Genomic DNA, 23,402 nt, shown 5'->3' on the forward strand with positions numbered 1-23,402 from the left:
AATGCCTTGTTTCAACCTGAAGCTAAGAAAGACAGATAACAGTTTTGGAATGCACGCTACATGAATTTGAAAGACGCAAACAAAAAAGGAGACACCAGAGAGCTCTTCATTAATGCTAAAAAGGCTTGTGCTCTTTTTGCATCACGTAATGCAACTTCAATTTTTTGTCAGAAAGGCAAGGAATAACAAGTGAATAAATCAAGCATAGATGATGGGTATATACAGAAGAACTGTACACAAATGATTGCGGAAACCATCAACCGCAAACAAAATAACTAACTGAATTAAAACCTGATGTCCTGGAGGATGAAGTTGAGTGGGCACTGAATCAGCTACCAAATCGGAAAGCTCCTGGAACTGATTGCATACCAGCTGAGTTGCTATAGCCCCTGCTAGTCTAGACGTTAACAGCACTTTGTCGTAAGATGTGGGAAATCAAAACAAGGCCAAAAGATTCTGTAAAGTTAGTTTCCGTGCTGCTTCCCCGAAATGGCGACCTGAGAGAATGCCCATACTACCGCCCATAACTCTAATATCACATTCAAGCAAATTTCTACCAAAGATTATACAAAAACACACGATGGTGATAGTGGAACAGGAACTTCCTGATGCACAAGCCAGTTTTCGCATAGGAAGAGGAACAAGAGACCAAATTGCAAATCTCTCATGGATAATGAAAAAGCCCCAGGAATGCAAGAAAAAGGTGTACATATGCTTTATTGATTGCAGCAAAGCCTTTGATGTCATTGAACAGAACAAGCTGTGGCCATGCCCAAGACAAATTGGAGTCCCAGAACGTCTGGGGAAACTCACACAGTTGTTATATGTGAACCAAGAGGCTATGATCAGGACCTCCAATGGTAAAACAGAATGGATCAGAATCGGGAAAGACATATGCCAAGGTTGCATCTTATCTCCTGTATTGTTCAACCTGTACACAGAGGTGATTTGAGGCAATACCCTTTTGACAAATCCAACATCGGAGTCAGGATCGGTAGAGGAAACATCAACAATCTTGGATATGCAGATGATACAACCTTGTTGGTAGAAAGTCAGGAAGATTTTGAACAACGGATACTTAAAAAGAATGGTGTCACCTTCATCACAATGGAGAATTAGGATGCAAAGTAAAATGACGAATTGCTCTAGGTCCTAGCACAATGTTAAATGTAGCTAAGATCAGGAAAAACAAGGACATAAATAAAGAAATAAATGACATTACAGCAAAATGCTGGATAGTCAAAGCAATCATTTTCCTTTATGACTGTGTAAGTTGGACACTAAAGAAAACGGACCAGAGGAAGATTGATGCCTTTGAACGTTGGTGCTGAAGGAAACTCCTATAAATTAGGAACAAGATCAACTTCATGTAATGGAGCCCAATCCAGTTTTCCTAAATGCCTGGGTGGAAAGATCAATTGCGGGACTCACCTATCCAGAAGAACTGCATTGTTAAGGTAGAGATTTGTCCCATGGGTTATGGAGATTTGTTCCAAAGGTCATGGAAAGGGTAGGGAAAGGGATCTTGCAATGTGCACAAAACCTGCACGAATATAAAATCCATTCTCCTGAATGGATTCATTCACATAAGCAATTATTTTCCTCCCAGCATTGCTGCAAGGTAAAAGAATTACAGCATGTTCTATCCTTTGGCATTCCCTTGGACTTAGTTTTCAATGGGCCTCTGATAGACAATGTGCATGTGAGGTGTAATTTTCAGATAGGAAAACTACATCATATTCACATACCATGTAAAAATGTGTGGATTTCAAAGCATGTTTCAGATTATAACATTTGCATAAAGATTTATTCTGGTTTGGATGTGGAGGGCTCTAGAACAACACAATTTCATGTAGTAATGATTTCTAGTGTGTGTAAGTGGCCATTTATCACACTCACATGCCATTTAAAATAAAGTGAAATAGTAGTAGTATGGAAAAATAAGTAATCACCTGAATCACCAGATGTTATTTAGTTGAAAATCATGCCATAAATAAAAACAGTAAAAAAAACTTGGAAAGAAAAACAAGGTTATGAAATAAGAACCAAAGCAGCCTGCAAGCATTGCTACTCGATATTATAACTTTGTAATTTTAAAAGTAATACATTAAAAAGTCATAGTGTAGAGAAATGATTGAAAATCATGGGCTTCCCAATTCTGCGTTTTCATGAACTCTTTCATCGCCTGTATAAAGTCGGTCTTAGGGTTTATTCAGACGACTGTATATCGGCCGGGTATTCACGCCGGCCGATATACGGCATCCCTCTCTGCAAGGGGAGGAGGCTGGAAGAGCCGGGAGCACTGAGCTCCCGCCCCCCTCTTTGCCTCCTCTCCGCCCCTCGGCACTATTTGCGATGAGAGGAGGCAGGTGGGGGTGAAGCTAAGTTCCACGACTTAGCTCTGCCCCTGTACCGCTGCCTCCCATTGCAAATAGTGCCGAAGGGCAGAGAGGGGGTGGGAGTTCAGTGCACTGCTCCCGGCTCTTCTAGCTTCCTCCCCCTGCAGAGAGGGACGCCGTATATCGGCCGACGTGGTCCCTCAGCGCAGGGACCAATCAGGGGCAGCTCTCAGCTGAATGACAGCTGAGAGCTGCCCCTGATTGGTCCCTGCGCTAAGCCAAGCAGAGGCAGCACTCACTCACCCATTTATGAATTAATGAATGGGTGTGAGTGAGAGCTGCCTCTGATTGGTCAGGCTGTGACCAATAAGAGGCAGCTCATTCAGCAGGCGGGGATTTTAAATCCCCGGCTGCTGAATACTACTCTGAGCAGTTCAGGAGAACTGCCGCCGGCCGCAGCTGAACTCCGTCTGCCGGGACAAGGTGAGTATATATATATTTTTTGTTTTTACTCATTTCTGGATGAATTGCAGGGAAGGGCTTATATATTTAAGCCCTTCCCGAAAATTCATTGTGAGATCGCCCGCAGCGCATTGCTTTCAATGGAGCCGGCTGTATTGCCGGCTCCATTGAATTCAATGTGCTGGACAGCTCCGGCCCGTTTCTATTGAAACACGGCTAGGAGCAGTATTTTCGGGCGATTTTTCGGCCCCGGTCACGCGATTTGCGGATGCGCATCCGTCATGTGATCCGCAAATCGCGGGAAAAAAACGCCTGTGTGACTAAGGCCGAAGAATGTAGACTGGGCTGTTCAGGGCATGTCTGCATGACACCAAGCACCAGGATACTGAGAAGGAATGGACAAAAGAGCAGCACTCTCTAGTAATAGGGGCTGGTATTTATATGCAGCAGACCAGTGGTGATTGGCTGGCTAGGGAACTGAACATCATCAGCAGCCAAATCAACCACACCTGCAGCGAGTGCTTCTGGTAACCCACAGAACAACAGGTCCCAGGAGCATAATGTGACAATTTGCAGCAACTGCAGAAAGCTATCCAGTTCACATCAGCCAATATTCCTTCGAATACTTTCAACACCTAGTGGAGTCTATGTCATAACGACTTGCTACAGTTCTGAAGGCCAAAGGAATTCCAACACACTACTAGTTGAGTGTCTCCAATAAATTAGCCATTCAGTGCATGGGAACTTTTCACACTTAAGTATTCATTTTAAAATCAATTCACTAAGTTTTGTAGGGTTTTTTTTACTAGAAGACTGAAAATATATTGACAGCAACTATTTAAACATCCATTTACGGTCAGTTATCAGAGAAATGAATTTTCTGTATTTGTAGCTTTTGCTTTTTTCTGAGTCATACCTCAGATTGGTTACATTTACTAAATTTAATCTCATCTTCCATGTCTGATTTACACTGCAAGGCCGGTCTTGTCTAGCAGAGGTAAGCCAGTGTGAATCAATATCTTTTTAAATATGAATTGATGAAATCTCTCAACTGTTACATACCTAAATCAGTATCCATAGTGGCAGCAATTTAATGTTATGCATTAATAAAGTACATCCGTGATTACCAGCTAACTATATCAATAAAACTGTCATTATGCCTCTGCTGCATATAGACATAACAAAAAAATGAAAACTTTTTCTTCAGTTCAGTAAGCGTGATTCACACATTTCATATGAATAACTAATTTTGCATTGCTTGGCTGGACAGCAATACTGGTAAATAATTTTGTGCTCTTTCTTTATAGAATAGGTTCCACTCCATGGGCTTTTTACGTTATTTAAAGTTCTGACAGACTGTCGCTCTTCTGTTGATAATTAGAAACAAACTACACTTTGCCAGCACTTATTGCTGTTTAACTCTTTAGGGTATGTCCACATGGGGTGGAATTTGCTGCAGAGTATTTGCAGCACAAAATTCACATCAAAATCTGTATAATTTTATGCAGATTTTGATGAGGATTTTGGTGTTGAATTCACCCCCTAATTGGAACAGGCAGAATCCACACTAAAAATTGGGTGCGACAATTGACATGCTGTGGATGCAAAAGCAGCTGCGCAGATCAATGTCCACAGCAGATTTTTAGTGCAGCATGTTGACAAGATTTTTAAAATCTCATCCAGAATTTCTGTACCGTCAGTCGGCATAGTAAAATCACTGGAAAATTGTCCCCGTGTGGACATACTCCTAAAAAATTTTTTCCAAGGTTTAGGATAGGTAGTCAATAACAGATTGGTGAGGATCTGCCTTCCAGCATTTCCACTGAATGTAGGGATTGTGGCCCTGTGGCGAGCACTGTCTCCCCGTCACTGTTTACCAGGCACATCTTCATTCATTTGGTAGTGGCTGTGCCTGGTATTATAGATCACTTGAATGTAGCTGAGCTGCAGAAAGCTGCAATACCAAACATAACCACTACAAAATGTACAGTGCTTTACCTGACATTGTTTTTAAAATAAGCAGTACACCTGTTGTCTTGGGTAGCAAAAGGTTCTACAGAAGGTTCATGCTTGAGTGTTCTCACCTGGGAGAATTTCTCCTTGTAAAATTGATGACATTACTTTTAAAACAAGCAGCACACCTGATTTCTTTCATAGTAAAATGTTTGGTAAATCTACAGCTGTTCTTTGGAGCACGCTTATGCTTGAGTGTTATCTTCACCTGGCAGAATTGCTCATTGTAAAATGTAGGACATTGGTTTTAAAAAAAAGCAGCACGCCTGCTGTCAACCTTTGCTTAATTGTGATCTAGGAGACTCTATGTGGGCCTTCTTTTATTTTCAGTGAAACCCCTGTGCTACAATTGACCTCTACACCACTGTATACTATTTTGACCAATTTTTGGGAGGAGCAGAGTGTTACCCAGATGTGTGGCTGCATTCCCATGCAATTTGGGGTTTTTGGCTGCATTGGGGATCTTCTGGAGGGCAAATTAGTGAACCTGATTTCTAGTCTTACTGATTTTAATGGGAGTCAAAATTGACCAACCCTGATTCACAATGATTTTCGTGAAATCAGCCTTATACTTACACAAACCGATTATTACACTAATCGCTCATCATAAGAGGTATATAAACATTTTTGTATTGCTTATGTTTCTTTTTATAGTTTGTTTTTATACCGTTCCAACACAAAAAAATTATACACCAGCCTACAGGTGCTTCATTGGAAGAATCACATAGTCTTGTTTCATTCATAGATGAGGCAGAGATAACCTTCTTTACACATGGAGGAATGCTGCAAAATTTATGCTGCCAAAATCGCTGTGGAAATTTTGCAACATTTATAGTACAAGCCATGGGACTGAGATTTCTAAAACCCGTCCACATGCTGAAGAAATTTTTTGTAACTAATCTGAAGCGTTTTTTTTTTTTTAATTCTGCGGGTTCTAAATCCACAGCGTGTTTATATGTACTCAGATTTATGCTACAGAATTCAACCCTTGAAATACACTTAGTGTCAAATAAAAATCAAGCACCTGGAAGGAGGTATTGGAATGGACTGAAACTTTCTATGTGATAGCACCATTGATATAAGTAAATGATTACAACATCAAAGCAAAGGAATAATTTATTCTGGAAAACTGAACACTTGAAGGGAGGCTCTAGTACCCTGTTGGGATGACTTTAGCTTGGATGCAAGATGTGCAGCTGAGCATTACCTTGCTGGAGAATGCCGCTTGGAAGCCTTGCCATGAGAGGAACACATGTGGCTTCAGGATGTCCTTAACATATCGCTGAGCTGTCATTTGGTCTCGTACTACTATAGTGAAGGCAGGATTAAGGCACACACCCTTAGGTCTCCACACATGAACACAGCCATTGTCAGTGCCCAAACTAAACCTGGATTCATCACTGAAGACAGACTAGTACCACTCTGTAACAGTCTAGGTGCCTTGTTAACGACACCATTGCAAACGGAAGCGATGATGGGTAGGAGTCAAAGGCATTACAAATAATGGCCACCGTTAGACTAAATGTCCTCTAGCCAAGAGCCTGGAAATGATTCTGACAGACACAGGGGCTATAATGATGGTGCCACCTGTCTCTGGATGGCAGACAACAAACAGTTGGAGCTGCTCGTGTTTGTTGGACGACCAGATGATCTTTTCTTATAATAATAATAATCTTTATTTATATAACGTCAACATATTTCGCAGTGCCCTCTACTGGTGGTCTGTTTAGGGAATCTGATCCCGGTTGCCATGTGTTTGTGTGCTCACACATCCATTGGTCCCAACACCTCCTAGCAGTCTGGTCAGAATGGCTTAGATGGCAGGCAATTAATCGATACAACCATCCAGCTTCTCACATTCCAACAGTGTGCCCCTTCTGAAACTCTGTTAACTGGGTGAAATCTCTTCTCTGTGTTGTAGAGGTGTCTAGTGGTCAATAAACACTACAAAAGTGAAAAAAGAGGATATATGCACTACAATGCCAAAAATAGAACATGCAGCATTTGATTTTGTGCATGTTGAATATGGTACACAAATACGCTTATGTGAGAAGTCCCAAATCAATGGTTTCGCATTGGCCCGTTGTGTGGCCGTGAATATCATGGACTCATAAGGAGATCAAAACATGCCCACGTGTTTAAGACTTAAATTGCATAACTACTATATATAGTAAATGCATAAAAATGGAAATCCCATATTCAGTGTTGCATGTAAAATAAGCCCCGATGGTGCATAGCTTCCAGTGCAAGGTTGAGTAAAGGTCAATCTCTTCTGCATGTTGACCCACTGGGCATAGTTCAAACATGGAAAGTACCCAGGTTTCTTACTACATAGAATGGTAGATTGTACCAGCTGTCTCCCTGGGCCAAAGGATCATTTTACTGAAGTGTTATTGATATTCCTTTCTGTAGAATAAAGTTTCCCAATGTTTTTCAGCACACCTCGTAAAAGAAGTGTTATCTCGCAGCACCCCTGCAAAAAAAAAACCTCTCTCTCCCCGTGGCACCCATGGTAACCTCTCATGACACACTAGTGTGCCGCAGTATCCTGATTATGAATCACTGCTACAGAACATCATGTTTATGAACTATCCTTCTTATCATTGTAAGGCCGGGCACACACAGTCGTATGCAGAGGAGTAACTTGAAACTTCTGGGCCCCAATGCAAAATCTGTAACAGGATCCCCAACTATAATGCATTGTTCATACTACTAGGCTTATTATAAGGAGAAGATAGGCCTTATGTGCCCCCTAAGGGTCCTGAGCCCGGGAGCAACCATGTCCCCTGCATCCCCTATAGTTACACCCGTTGTCGTATGCAAAATCTGCTGAGGGCCACCCAGCTGTGAGCCTGGCCACAAGCCTGTGTACATCGCATAATTGTATTGCGCATGACCGCGTACTCACACAGGTCTTCATGCGCAGTACACTTTTTTTGGTTTAAATTTCCCACACCATCGCTTAGCAATGATGCAGGTACCCACAATCCATACGCAATGTAATTGTGTACGGTCGCAGGTATATCCATGACCACAGAGCACAATGAGCTCTGTGGTCGCGGATTCTGCAGAAAACATGCTGCGTTCTGTTTTTCACAAGCAGATTATGCAATTCTGACCTACTAATGTGAGCCAAACTGTTAATCCAATGCATTTGATCATTCCAGGTATTACTTGACAGAACTAATACTGTAGATCAGTCCCAAATATATCATTGAGAAAGGCTCATTGGACTTGGAATGTTGCATGGGTAAATAAAGGATTAGTTTTCATTGCCTTATGCTTCTGATTTCTTTATACCAAATTCACGTGGGGTACTAGTATAAATTCATTGTGGCAAGCATGTAGTTGTCAGTTGGCTCTGTAAAGTTTTTTTTATTTTATTGAGAAAGATAATGGTGTTTAGGATGAACCAAATTGGAGCGTGGAGGCAGATCTAACAAGCAGGAAGAAGGTTGAAAAATAGAATATGTGCCTGAAACAATAAGTCTGTCTGGAGGGCTATTGAAAGATTTATGTATTTTTGGTAGGGTATAAAGTGCTCAGTCTGATTCTTATTAAGCATCTTTGTGTTGAGTCCTTTACTGATGATAAATATAAGTGCAACTAATAGACTTTTTATGGGATCTCAAGCGAGCGGTGCATATCTGTCTCTATCAACCAACTGTTTCAATACGTCTGTCCTTATAATCATTTTTAGTCTGTATCTAAGGTCTAAGACCTTGTTGGCTTGATTGCTATAGTTTTGTCTGCATTTATGGTCCTCTGAGCCTTACTCTTCCATTTGTTCAGCTTAGTTGGCTTTGATGAAAATTTAGGGTGATATTTTTGAAGTTTAAGCAAGTCCCTCTAAACATTAGAAATGTATGTTTCTGACTGGGGAAATTTATTTGGTAGGGCCAAGTCACAAAATAGTCTACAGAGATTACTATGTTCTAAGAAGGAGGACATGTCCATGTTTGATCTTGTTTATTAATATGAATCTGCACATGTGTGTAAATTTCTCCTTATCCTTGTCAAGTTCAAAAAAGTGAAATAGAGTTGGAGGTGTAAAACAATAAACTTGAATTTGAGTACATGATATTTTTTTGCTGGTGTGAGGAGGATTAATATGTTGTTCTCCTGCTGATCTGAGACTTGGTGGCAATCTATGGTTTGTTTATAGGTGTCCCTTTAGGTTGTGGTGGTGGCGTCAGAGCCAAATTAAGGTTGTCTGCAGTATGGAGATCTTCAATTATGATGTGCTCCCCCTATTCCATCAATGCTTCTATGTATTTGAAAGGTTGTGATGCAAATATAATTGGTTATTTGTAACCGTCCATCTTGTCTACAAACAGCCATGAATGTTCAATGAATAATTTATAAGGATTGTATAACTAAGTCTTACAGAATTGTTGGAACCATGTTAGTATCTGGACATAGTATCAGCATTGTCTTGTAATTCTACCACCATTGTCTATAGAGTCTAGTAATGATATTGTCTAACTAATCATGCAAATCTTTCATCATTGTCTTAAGACTGAACTAGCACCTTAAGGCCCATTTAGACACAACAATCATCGCTCAAAAGATGTCTTTTGAGCAACTCTTGAGCGATAATTGTTGTGTGCCTTTACAGCGAAATGTGATCACTCAAACTTTGTGCTCTGAGCGGAATATACAGAAGACAAGCAGGGCCGCTTGTCTTCTGCATCCAGCTGTTATCTGCTCGGAGCGCCCAGTTGTTATACAGCTGAGTGCTCTGAGCGGGGAATGCAGAAGACAAACAGAGATGCTGTGTTCTTTATACCCCGGCTGTTCATGGAGTGCTCAGCTGGTATACAGCTGTGCGCTCCATGCGGAGTATGAAGAACACAGCTGGACCACTGTGATCTTCATACCCCGACTGCGTTCAGGGAGCGGGATACAGCTTAAACAATAGTATCAGCTGTATTCCACTGTGAATTCTGATAAGGGTGATCGCTGTCTTTCAGCATGCTGAAAGACAACGATCAGCGAATGCTTAACGAAAACTGCACGATGTCAGTACAGTTACACACAATGATTATCGCTCAAAAGTTGGCTTTTGAACAAATTTTGAGTGATAATCGTTGTGTCTCAATGGGCCTTTAGGTATATGTGGAGCAAAGTACTGCCATTGTTTTAAGAATCAGTTTTGTTTGTCTGATCTGGTTATTGGTCACTTCGGATTGTGACCTTTTCAGACAAACAACTCTATGCTTTGATATTTGTGATACAAATATTCAAGCAATAAATCATACTAAGTATAAAGGACAGGAGAGCATTTTAGACCTGTGATGGGAAACGCCCTCTCACAGTGTGGTTCCTAACAGGCTGCTAGTTCTCTGACTTTTCGCCTCTGCTTCTCTGGCTGATGCACAAAGCAGATGAAGTATACATAAGGCTCTTGGTGATATGAGTATTGATGTAACCATTGTTTAGGAATTGTTTACAAAATGTATATGCAATATCACCTATTTTTATATAATTGTTTTATTTTCTCATTTATTTATTTGTATTAACAAATTGTGTTGAATCAACCCACTTGTCCTTATTTAAAGCCATATCCGAACTTGCTTTCAAACTGGCAAAACAAAAGGTGCAGCCTATTATAAATTATATGTCAAAACAGATTCTAATTGCAGCTTTTTTTAGGCTTATTTTGCCATGCTTTCTTATTTTGGCAAAGTAAGCCACAGCCAGATCATACCTACCTGCTTAAATAAATAACCTATGGTGAGAACCAGTGTTGGATGACATATCTTACCTATAATATATTTTTATGATATCTTTCATTTTATGATTACATTGCAAGATGGCTTACAGTTGTCCTGCATATAATAAATATAAAGTGTTTTAGTAAAATTCATTATAAACCAATTATTTTATTACTTTGAAATAATAATTTTGGTGATTTAATCAGTTGGTGTTATGGGCTATTCAACTTCTGATTTACATGGAGGTATAATACACCAATCAGTCATCACTGTAAAACACCTGCCAAATATATGTCTTCCTTATGCAGCCGAAACAGCTTCTTCCATGGATCAGGCTTATTTTTCTAGCATATCATATGAATGCTTGATTGAATTGAGAACATGGGAATTTGGAGATAAAGTCAACCCCTTGAAGTTTTATCGTGTTCTTAAAACTATTCCTGAAGGATCTTCCTTTTTAAAGAGGCCAATGTCATTAGGAAATACAATTGCAATCAGGTGGGTATGCTTGGTCTGCAACAATATTTAATTAGGTAATATGTATTAAAGTAACATTCACATGAATGCCAGGACTCAATGTTTCCCATCAGAATATTGCTTGTGGCAGCACACTGCCTCCCCTATTTTGACTCATGCCTATTTAGTGCATCCTGTTACCACTTCTCTCCAAGATAAATGTCAGACACAGATCTGGCTTTCCACATTATGTCAAAGATTATGTTTTTCATCAACCAGATTACCTTCTTTCATTGCTTCATGGTCCAGTTCTCATACAAGGATGCCCATTGTAAGTGCTTTAGGCAGTGGATAGAAGTCAACAAGGGCATTCTGAACAATATGTTGCTATGTAATGCCAAATGCAACAACCTGTAATACGCTGTGTGTTATATAGATGGTAGCACTGCGAATGCAACTCACATTAGTGGGCTACTGACATAATGAAGTGCAGCTTTGCACCATTATGCAATTTGTGCAGCACAGCCAACATTCAAATTGACTATTCCTGAAATGTTGTGTGACATCCTTGAAGGATGGCACCGCTACATCTGTAATATCGTTTTATTATAGCTACCGTGTTTCCCCGAAAATAAGACACACCCTGAAAATAAGACACCCCCTGAAATTTGCAGAAGTCCCAAATATAAGGCACCCCCCAATAGTAAGGCATAGTAAAGTATGCAGGCAAGCCAAGAGGCCTGTCCCCTGCTGCCATCCCCGTTGTCTCCTACCTCCAGATGTATAGGTAGATCTGCAGACAGTCTGTTGTTATCCTGTCCCTGCTGTGCTGTACGAGTGTGCTGTTGTGAGCTCCCCTTGCTTGCTGGAAAAGTCCATACTGTACGTTCTGTTCCTGTTGTACATGTCCACTGTGATGAGCTCCCCCTGGTGGCCGATAGCTGCAATACCATCCCTGCTTACAAGTGGTACAGGAACTTCTGTCTGCAGACAGGTACATTACTTTACAGCCCTTATTTTTTTATGGCTCTGTGTGTGAGTCAGGCAACCTGTGTGTGATTCTTAAGGCTGGGTTCTCACAGAGCGTATTTCCAGCGGAAATCTCGCAGTTTGGCCACAGCGATAAACAGCGAGATTTCCGCCGGGAAAGCGCTGCTTCAAAACCCACAGCACTCAGCTGCTTGTTTTGAAGTGACCTGGCTGCACGCTTTTCCTGTTTCTGTGGCCGGTGAATCTGCACCACAACACTGGCTTCTTCCAGCTTTGCCGTGACAGATTTGCTGTCCCATGTGGACAAGATTGCTGAGAAATTTCGTCCACAAAGCTGGCCAATTGAGGGATTAGCGGCCACAGACGGATTTGCTGCGGCGAAATAAGACACCCCCTGAAAATAAGACGTAGCACATATTTGGGAGCAAAAAGTAATATAAGACGTGTCTTATTTTCGGGGAAACAGGGTAGCATTTTTTTCAGCAGCTTGTGCTACAATAGCTCTTTGGTGGGATTGGACCACATTGGCTTGTCTTCAATCACCACACACATCAGTGAGTATCGAGTACATATAGTCCTGCTGGTTGTTCACCAGTTGTCCTTCCTTGATCCACTTTTGATAGGTACTAACCACTGCATACTGAGAACACCCAACAAGACCTATACTTCTGGACATGCTCTCACCCTGTCATTTGGCCATTACAATTTGTCTTCTGACCATTTATTCTATTCCCAACACATATACTTCAAGAGCTGCTGTTCACTTGCTGCCTAATATTTCCCACCCCTTTGCATTTGCCATAGTCATAGAATAATCCCTGTTATTCATTTATTCTCTAAGTGATTTCAAAGGTCTATTCTGGTAATTGTTTTCTATTCATTCATTATGTAGCTATACCCCCAATACAGAGGCGTAACTTGAAGCTGCCAGGCCCCAGTGTAAAATCTGGAACTGGGCCCCCAAATATAAAGCTTCACTGATAGTATCGGTTTGCAATATGGGGGAGAGAGACTTTATGGATCCCCCTAGGGCTTCTGGGCCTAGGTGCGTCCGCGCCCTCTGCACTCCCTATACTTATGCTCCTGCCCCAGTATATATAAGTGACCTAGACTTACTTTAGTTACTTATTTATTTCTGTCTGAAACACCTGACCTCTTTTTCCTCAGATGGTCATATGATTTTAGTTCTGACCAGCTCAAATCTGCTTGTGGTTATGGATTAATTTTCTTGTCAAATTTTCAGTGCGTGTGGTGCACTGAAACTGTGTGGAGGGGGTATAGGAACTCCAATCACACTTACTAATGATGATCACACAGCTCCTGTCACATAGGTATAATGGAGGAGATCACAGCTAATTCCCCTGACTGTATACTTATGGTCTGTATTTTACTTGCATATAAAGTAATGATAATTAAACTTTACTCCAACAGAAAAAATGGTATAACTTGCTGATGCATCATACGTTTGATTAAAAAAGGAAAGAATTATATCTTGCTCCCAAGATGGTTCCTGACAAACATCAAATACGCATCCAAGTGGCTAGAATACACAAAGGTGACTTCTAGAGTGTGACAGGCAATCGGGTGAGAGGTGTAAACATGGAAAAATGTATTTTCACTAGAGTGCCCCTTTAGGCCTCTTTCACATGGGTTACAAAATCATCACTACAAAATGCATGTATGTGAAGCTCAGGTTTTCCAATGGGCTCTTTCACATGAGAGATGTTTTGTAGCTTGAAGAACCCATTGGAAACCATGAACTTCACATACATGCATTTTCTAGCTATGATTTTGTAGTGAGATTTTGTAGCCTGTGTGAAAGAGGCCTAAATGTTATGGCTGATTACCGCAGCTCTGATTTTAAACAGAGTTTTTCCTATTGGATTTTTTACATAATTTGCCATTAAAATCTGTGATTTAGGCCGCCTGCAGACGAGCGGGTCGGATCCGGCAGCGAGAAATCTCGCCGCGCGATCCGACCCCAGAGCCTGCAGGGACGGGCGCGTACTCACCCGCGCCTGGCGACCCCGGCTCTTTGATGTGCCGGCATGCGCAGACCGGAGCCGGCGGCCAGGTGAGTGCGTACCCCGCAGAAAATTAGAACATGCCGCGGTTTGTTTGCCGCGCGAGATTTCGCGCGGCCAAACCGCGGCCGTCTGCATAGGAGTGCGTATTGTCATGCACTCCTATGCAGACTTTCAGCGGCGGAAATCCCGCGGGAAATCCCGCGGCGGGATTTCCGCTCGTCTGCAGGCGGCCTTACTCCATCAGATATCTTTATATGAAAGTATTCTCTACCAGACACATTGCTTCTCTGTAACACAGTGCCATATTGAGGCATCATACAGATCTGATTCTGTAAAACAGAGTCACAGGCACTCAATGTGCGTCTGCAGAGGCACTGAGCACACAAACATGCTAGGTATATGAGGAATAAAGGTAATTGGTGTAGATCATTACAACTGTTGTTTTTTCGTCTCCTATTAGTGTACAGAATTAATTCTCTTTGCAAATCCTAAAATGTGCATCACCATCAAGCAATTTAATGCCTAATTTTAAATAAAATTAGAGTTAAAATATTGCAATAGAATCAGATATGTTTAAAGCATAATAATTACTTATTAATTCCAAAGTAAGCAAATAGTAAGTTTTAATTCAAAAAAAGAAAATATGCAAATTCCTTATAATAATTATGTTTGAATTTTCCTTTTCTTCTAGAATGTAAATTGCTTTGAATTATGTTTCTGTACAACTTCTAAAAATGTGTAATATAAAATTGTTGGCAGAGATACTCCTCAAATAACTGATAATAAAACTCTTAAATGTCAAAAGTCATTTCATTTTTCCAACAAGACAAATTAGGCCATCCCTAACCATATTAAAATATTATTCACTTTGACAATAGAACCACTTCTGAGACATAAACTATTGCTATATTAGAGAAAAGAGAGGTAATCAGTATTTTTCATCTTCTAAGAATCCCTTTAATGCGAAAATATCCATCACATCTAATGGAAATGGTATGCACCTAGAAGGGAAAAATGTCTTTTCATATTTCCAGCTTAAGGCTGATTTAAAATGGATAACTGTAAGTAATGTCTGTATCTAAAAATAATTATTCTGCTTCCTATTCAGCAAATCACACAAATACATTTTCTAAGGTAATTCTAATAAGCTTGCAAATTCATATTAAATTTAAGGTAAGATTATGTAAAATAAATACATGTGCAACTTATCCATTTAATTATTTTCACTTCTTGCTAGCTGCACACTGTTGTGCTTCCCATTGTACACTGCAGGCTTATATGTACAGGGGCCTGAAAAGTGATATATGTTTGAAGAAGAATCTTTTATTTTAAGATACATTTTATACATTTGAAAAATGTATAAAAGATTTAGAAAACTCTGTCTGTGCATTCAAAAGAAATATTTAATAGAAATGTCAAAACGTTAAAGTGCAGCTCTATAAGCAGGCATATTTCAGAACTGGCCCTGTGCTCTGGAGAACTGTATAAACGCATGCAAGTTAACATCATTACAGTCATAATGCATTATGCCCAATATGTTTTCATTACTCATATTTCTTGCAATGACACAAGAAGTTAAAACAAAAATCTTTGATCCAGGAATATCAAAAAACTAATTTTACTGCAAAGTCCATATGTTGCCACTCCATGTGGACCATGGTGATAACATTTACAGTTATAAAACGTTTAGAGCATTTTGAAAACAAGCTAAAAAAATACTAATAAAAAAAACAGTGCTCTACATTTCTCAACTAAAAATAAATTAATATCTAGATATAAAAACACACTTGCATCCAAATTTATCTGACATGTGTCCTATTTTAAGAAACATTAGAAAAATGTGGTTACAGTTGAATGGTGCTAGAGGAGAATGCTATGGATACCTGGCACTTCCATGACAATGAACAAGGTAGTGTTAGATTGTTAGATCGCGTCAAACCGAAAATATCACTAGAGAGCAAAATCATCAGACAGCGTCTCTCTTTTTTTGGACACGTAATGTGAGCTAACTCATTGGAAACAGTACTGATGCTTGGCAAGGTAAGTGGAAAGAGAAGATCAGGACAACAAAGAACAATATGGCTAGATACAATCAAGGGCACCATGAACATGTCAATTGCGGAATTGAAAGAAGCTGTGAAAAACAGAAATGCGTGGAGAGCATTGATCCATGGAGTGACCAAGGGTCGGATGCGATTGAACGGATAATCGTCAGAGTTGAATAGTTACTTAGGTAGAAAAAAAGACAATGTCCATGAAGCTCATCCTTTTTAAATCAATATGTATCATTTGTCGCTAAATTAAGAATATACTTCAATGCCTTATTCATTTTATAGAATATAACCCAGTTTTGAATGGGTTGAATTCACGCACGTCTAGACATATGGAGCTGAAATGAGATCCACCTAGAACCCATACACCTCCCTAGTAGCGTAAGTTTACTGTTTTTTATTCAGTCATTCACCTGGTTACAACACAGAGGTTGTCCTTGAATGCTCTCTACTAGAGATGAGCGAACGTACTCGGTAAGGGTGATTTCGCCATCGAGCACCGCGATTTTCGAGTACTTCACTACTCGGGTGCGCCAGGGGGCAGGGGGGGGGGGCGGCGGAGCGGGGGGTAGCAGCAGGGAACAGGGGGGAGCCCTCTCTCTCTTCCTCTCCCCCCCACTCCCCTCTGCAACCCCCCGCTCACCCCCGGCGCACCCGAGTACTTTTCACCCGAGTAGTGAAGTACTCGAAAATCGCGGTGCTCAATTGCGAAATCGCCCTTACCGAGTACGTTCGCTCATCTCTACTCTCTACCATTTGCTATTCCTTTTTCTTGCTGACCCTGGACCATTGGTTTGGAAGGACGGATGTGATTGATGCTCTCCTTATTGGATGTCCATATTGGACAAGAATATGCTTCTGATTATTGAGGCATATATACAAGGCTACCAAGGTGTTTAGGCGTTATGGTACACCCCCATATTTTGTGAGCGATCCCATCACACCCAAGGAAGTCTGTTTCCACATATGTATCTTCCTTTTACTCTTCTTTAGGGAAACTGTCTTGTTTTTGTACATTTGTGTCTCACAATGTACTTTAGAATTGAATTATATAAATCTGATTAAAACACATCCACATATGTGGCATTCACACATTCCTGCTTGCCAGAAAATACATCAGAAAAATTAGTCACATAACAAGAACACATCCAGCAGGTATTTTCAATTTTAAAATAAGGGGGCATAAATGGACATTGGAGTGAATCTCACCCTATATATGACCTGCAATGTCACTACATAGCAACAGGTTGTTTGCCCTGAATAGATTGTCCCCGTCAACCAGTGGTCCACCACTTTATGCCACTATCAAACCTTACTCTAAATGAATACCCTCCAAAAAACACAAGTGTCATCCTGACACATTTTTTCCTAAGGGATTCTTCCGATGGACATATTTGCACTGCACACTGCATGTACGGAATTAGCATGCGCCTTACGGAGAGAATAGAACACTTTGATGTCAATTAATTTGTTCTCATTAGCATTTCGGTTGCACACAATAAAAAAGGACCTGCTCTATCTTTCTGCGTATTTGCGTAGCAAAGGTTCCCATTGAAGTTGATGGGAGGTGCGCGAATGTGCTGCCCCATTCTTCAAAAATAGAACACATCCTGGCCTCATTAGGCTAAATAGCCTTTTTAAATGAGGGTGGGAGTGTGTCATGCGCGCATATAAACACGCCTTGTGTGAGCGAAAACGTACAGTACAACGTGCTGATACGCTCGGAAATCAACCTCATTCACTGTGCAAATACATTGCGCAGTGGCGAGCATTTTTGCGAATATGCTCGAATGAAGAAGCCCTAAAAGTGGACAACCTCTTTAAGTAAAAATAAAATTACTAGTTTATTTGTTGGTATTGCAACTAGACAAATTTAAGCCATTTCAAGTTTAACTTTTGTTATTTTTAACTTATTTTCTTTTTCTTTTATTTCCAAATATTTTCCATAATAAATAGTGGCAGTGTTTAGCACCAACTGCAGGTGAAAATAAATGCATTTGAATAATCAATGTGACTTTTAACATTTCCTTCTCACTCTGCATTAAAATTCTGAACCTAAATCCACCTTCTGCCAGTAATTACTCAAGATTATCTTTTAACTACACACTAGTGTATTATCTAAGTACATAGTTATCTAATGTAATTTCAGATAACATTTTTTAAAAATAATCAGTATTTTTACCAGCAGATTTTTTTTTATTTAGCAGTGCAACTATTTATTCAAAATTAATAAATAAAATATGATCTCTTTTTCATCTTGTTATCGCTATTTGCATATATGATTTTATTTCAATATTGTTGTTATTTTAAAAGTTAAATTTAATTTTGTATAGCTACAAAATAATAATCCTACCATAAAATGCCAAGTAAGGATATGGACATTATTGTAATGGAGAAAGTGAATAAACGGAATGTGAGAATACACATGACATTATTAAAAAGCCAATGAAAATATATAATATGTTATAAAAAGGGTAAAGTATTAACCATTTAAGAACATAGTTATTTTGATCCTTGCTGGCACAATTATCTTTTATTTTCATTGCCACACTACAGGGGTAGGATTCAAAATTTTTACAACAGGTTTCCTACGTTAAATAAAACAATTTACTAACATTACTATAGCCACAGAACCAAGATCATAACTTAAATACAGAACCAGAAACAAAAGCACAGCAAATACAGGCATGGCATTTAATTGGTGCATGGGGAGACACTTAGGGGCCAATGATCTACATCAGGGGCAATGGGGCTTTCTGTGACTTACTTGAGAGGGTGGATAGATTATTGGCTTACATTGGAGCAGTGAGGTATTTGGTGGGTGGGGAAGTACTTGGGTGATGGTTGAGCTACATTGGGGCAGGGAGGTGATGTCAGAGACACTGAGGCAGAGGCAAAAACAGCATTGTATCAGGTGAAGAGGAATAAAAAAAATTACAAGGTAAAAGGTAGTGGGGGGGCTCAGTATGGATACAATGAGAGTACTAGCTTCTATGTATGGGGGTAATACATTTGGCACAACCAAATACTACCAAGGTCACCATTTTAGCTCACTTGGGATTCAAGACACAGTTACACCCTCTAGCCACTGTAAACTGGCAGAAAGTCTTAGCCCTGCCACCTGTCCACTTCAACCCTCAAAAGTTCCTTTATTCCCTAATCACCTCTGTCCTGGTGTCCTCCTGTGATTGGCTGGCAGCTTGATATATCACGACCTGCTCCAAGCCAGAAGAATACAATAAGGCATAACTAGAAAAAGCTGGCCCCCTAAAAACACTATACAAAGACCAATATTACCCTCATACAGTGACTATATAGTGATAAATACCAGCTCAACACAGGCGCTCTGTAGACCATATAAGTTATTACAGTACCATTGTATCCAATGGTCACAAGTGAAATCCTCTCTGACTGGAGTCATCCACTTTCCCATTTCTTCTCCATCAGACTCAGACCACTATGATAGCCATCATTTTTTGCTCTTTGCTATTCCAGCTCCCTCCATACATTTTCCATACTGTTATACTATCTCCTTAACCATAGCCCCAAAGATACTAATTTGGCCCCACACTGTAAGTGCTACTTTTAGTGCCATTCACACAGTAAAAGACCCCCCCTTTATGCCTCCATTAGTAAAATGCACCCATATGACCCTATCAGTAACAATGTCCCCTTTTGGTTCATCACTAATAATGCTCCCTTTTCTGCCCCACACAGCAATAATGCTCCATACGTAAAAATACAATTTCTGCTCCCATAAGTAATAATGCACCTTTTCTGTCATTAAAAAACCTGTATGCTCACCTCTTCTGCTCCCCAAGCATCTCCAGTCAGCTCCTTCTTCCTTCTGGTTAGTACAGCTTTGTGCTGAGACACTTTACTACTGTGACCAATTACTGATCTCAGATGAAGGGATTCACTGCAGTGGACATGTGCCATGTATCACGTGATTGCACTACCCAGAAGGAACAGATCAGAGCAGCTTGAAAAGTGAAACAGGTCAATATATAGTTATTTTCTTATAGCCTTCAGTACCAGATCGGGCAAACTGCTTCTCACCATTTCAGTGATCCAGCTGTAATTTTAACAACCGGTGAGAACCAGCTGAATCCCACTCCTGCTACATTCAGAGACGTGTAGCTTTTCAATTTTGCTGCCAGGGTTGACAATTTAGATTGTGTTTTTTGAGAGATATGTTATATTTTTTAATGGTATTGTACATATAATGTATTGAATTTAGGTTTTCTGAACATATATTCAATTCTGCTATGTTATTTCCTTTTTAACAACACTCACCATGTGGCATATATATAATTGTGAAGGGGTTACTACTAATATCCCTGGTAGAGGGCAGTGAAAGTGTTAAAGCTGCATACCTGAGATCCAGTGATAACTCATCTCTCCAGTCTCCAGCATTGGCCTGGTGGTAACTTCCTCTTTGATCTGTGCACTGATCATAATGACGAGTGCAGACAGGGAATATAGAGAAATGTGAAGCTGCAATTGTACAGTTATCTCTATGATCAAGCAGTTCAACTTAGAAGTGCTCTGCTTGATTATTAATACAGAGTCAGTGTATGGTGAGAGAGGTCTGTGAGCCCCTCTGGTTTGAGACCCAAGTCATAATTTGATCCTATAGCTATGCCACAGAATCTAAGGTCATGGTAGTGCAGTTGTGGGGAAATAGCAAGTAATGTGCAGTTTGTACATATCTCTGTGCAGGGCATAATTAGAAAAGACTGGGCTCAATAAAAAAAACTTTTTAATATTTCCTAAGCATGAATATTTACCAGCTCAATGTGAAAAGCAAAGGAACAGTTTTCTGGCAAATTGAAAAAAATGTAACTAGGCCCCCAAATGTTCTCATGTACTCACACACTGTTCATCACATAACAAACAGCTAAACACTGATATGTTACCCTAAAATAGACTGTTAAATTCATTCAGTTCTCTGACTAGATCAAACCCCAAACCAAATTCCTAAATTCATTAAAACCCTAGACCAGATCCCTAAATGATCAACCCCAGACCCCTAAAATAACACATTAGCACCAGCACATTGTGTGCTGGGCTAGCAGGGGCAATGCTAGGTCTTTAAAGGTCAGGGGCACAAGTCCAAAGGCATATATATTGCTCCTTCCAAAAAGGTATGTAAATTAACATTTAAAACATAGGATAGGCTTTAATACAGTGCTTCAACAGTACCCTACCTCCAGATAAACTATATAATAAAAACCAGCACAGTGGTGGGGTGGGGCTACAAATAATGTGTATATTCAAAAGCTATGATCTATGTATGATATTATACCTACAAGGAGCAAATATTATCACCACACATGCTGCAATCATATGTTTACTAAACAAAACCAAGTATTTCAAGATGAACTTTAGCAATATTATCACCATCTAAGGGACGGATAATACCACCAGACCATGAACACACATAGCCACAAAAAAGCAACTGAATATTATCATCAGATTCTTTCTGAATAAAACATTCAACACAAAACAGCAATATTTTCCTCAAATAGTGACTATATATTAGCATATACTAGTTCTGCACAGGCAGTATGCAGACCATAGAAATAAATACAGTACAGTTAATTCCTGTGATTTACAGGTGACATCTTGTTTGATTGTATTTATTCACTTTCCCTATTCTCCTTCATTGAGTCGAGACGACCATGGCAATTTCGCCTAACCATGACTCGTCTCTGCCAAATTCGCAGACCATACTTCTTTGATTCCTTTTTTCCAGCACCCCAATCTCTCCATTCTTAACATCTCAGATAGTAATACTACCCTCCAATGATAATAGTGCTCTATATAGTAATGCCCTCTTTTTCATTCTTTATAGGCTCCACACGATAAATGCCCTTTGAGTGCCCAGCACAATAGTGATGTCTCTTTTTGGACCCAAACAGTATAAATAAGTGCTAAAGTCCTAAACTGGCTTCCCAGTAACTGCACTCTTTCAAGGCATGTGAAGTAATAGTGCTCTTGTACTTTCTTTAGTGCCCTACAAAGTGATAATTCCCTCTTTGTGCCACCACTCAGTAATAATGCTGTAGACAGTTATACATCATATTGTGGAACTCCATAGATCATTAAAAGGTGCCGTTGCATTATTAGGGCTGATATGTGGGCCGTATTTTTTTGCAAATAGTGCTATAGAAAGTGCTATGACATGATAATGGCATGTTATTGATTTTCAATATATAAATAATACACTGTCGAGACAACTCTGTGATATATATTGCTCGCCAACTTTCCACTTTATCGAAGTTAGCTTTAACATCATTTATATTCATATTGCTCAAGAAAAATATTCAGTTACTAATAATACAGTGATGTCTCTGTTTTATAGATCAATTCAATTAAAATCAATTAATTCATTTTTCATTACATATGATACCAGAATATTTTTCATATCCCCCTTTAAATGCATTAGCCAATGACCTTAAATTATGTGCTTAAATGACTGTTTTTGGAATTATGCCCAGTGCTAAAAATTTTACATCTTTCATCTAAAAAGATTCTTCAGTTAAAGTTCGGAAGAAAAAAAGTCAAAACGATTTCTTATCTGTGAAATGCATTATTGAAGGGGAAATAGCAGACCTTTGTACAGATGTTTTAAGAAATTAAGAAACATTGCAAAAAATTTGTAATATTTCCTGTAATGATGAAGGTCATTTTTTTAAAACTCTAGGCTCTTGGGATTCAGCTTATATCTTATTATTAGTGGATAAATGCTTAAAACAATAGAAATTACAGTTTAATATATCCAAATCGAAAGAAATGCTCAGTTTGGGCATCACATTGATAGCTATCCGTTAGCCAAGACTGCAGAAGAAAAGGATTTGGGGTTTCTGATTTCTAAAAGATTCAAAATGAGTCACCAATATGGCTAGGCACTAGGGAAAGCAAGTAGGATGCTCAGCTGCATCTCCCCAGTGGAAAGAGGGAGATTGTTACCTCACTTTATAGAGCTCCAGTGAGACCTTACCTGCACTTTGTACCAATCTGAAGACCTCACCTAAAAAACAGGGAAAATTTATTAGGATCGGCAATTAAGATGCTGGTCCTAATATTATTTCCCCTAGTGAACAGAATTAGGCACATCTCGACACCTCCATGTGCCTATTCAGAAATATATGCCATTATCAAGCAAAACATTTTGTACTGTTTTGCCTCATACATATCAGGTGCGAATTGTCAAATGAAGCTAACACACAGCTGTTGCGGCCCTGATCGGAGATAACTCTGATCTCAGAAGTTAAACCTTTAGATGCCTTCAGCATTTAAATGACTTGACAGAAGGAGGGGGCCCCTTCCGTCTACCAAATC

The sequence above is a fragment of the Eleutherodactylus coqui genome, chromosome 7, assembly GCF_035609145.1.
Source record: "Eleutherodactylus coqui strain aEleCoq1 chromosome 7, aEleCoq1.hap1, whole genome shotgun sequence".
NCBI classification, from domain to species: Eukaryota; Metazoa; Chordata; class Amphibia; order Anura; family Eleutherodactylidae; genus Eleutherodactylus; species Eleutherodactylus coqui.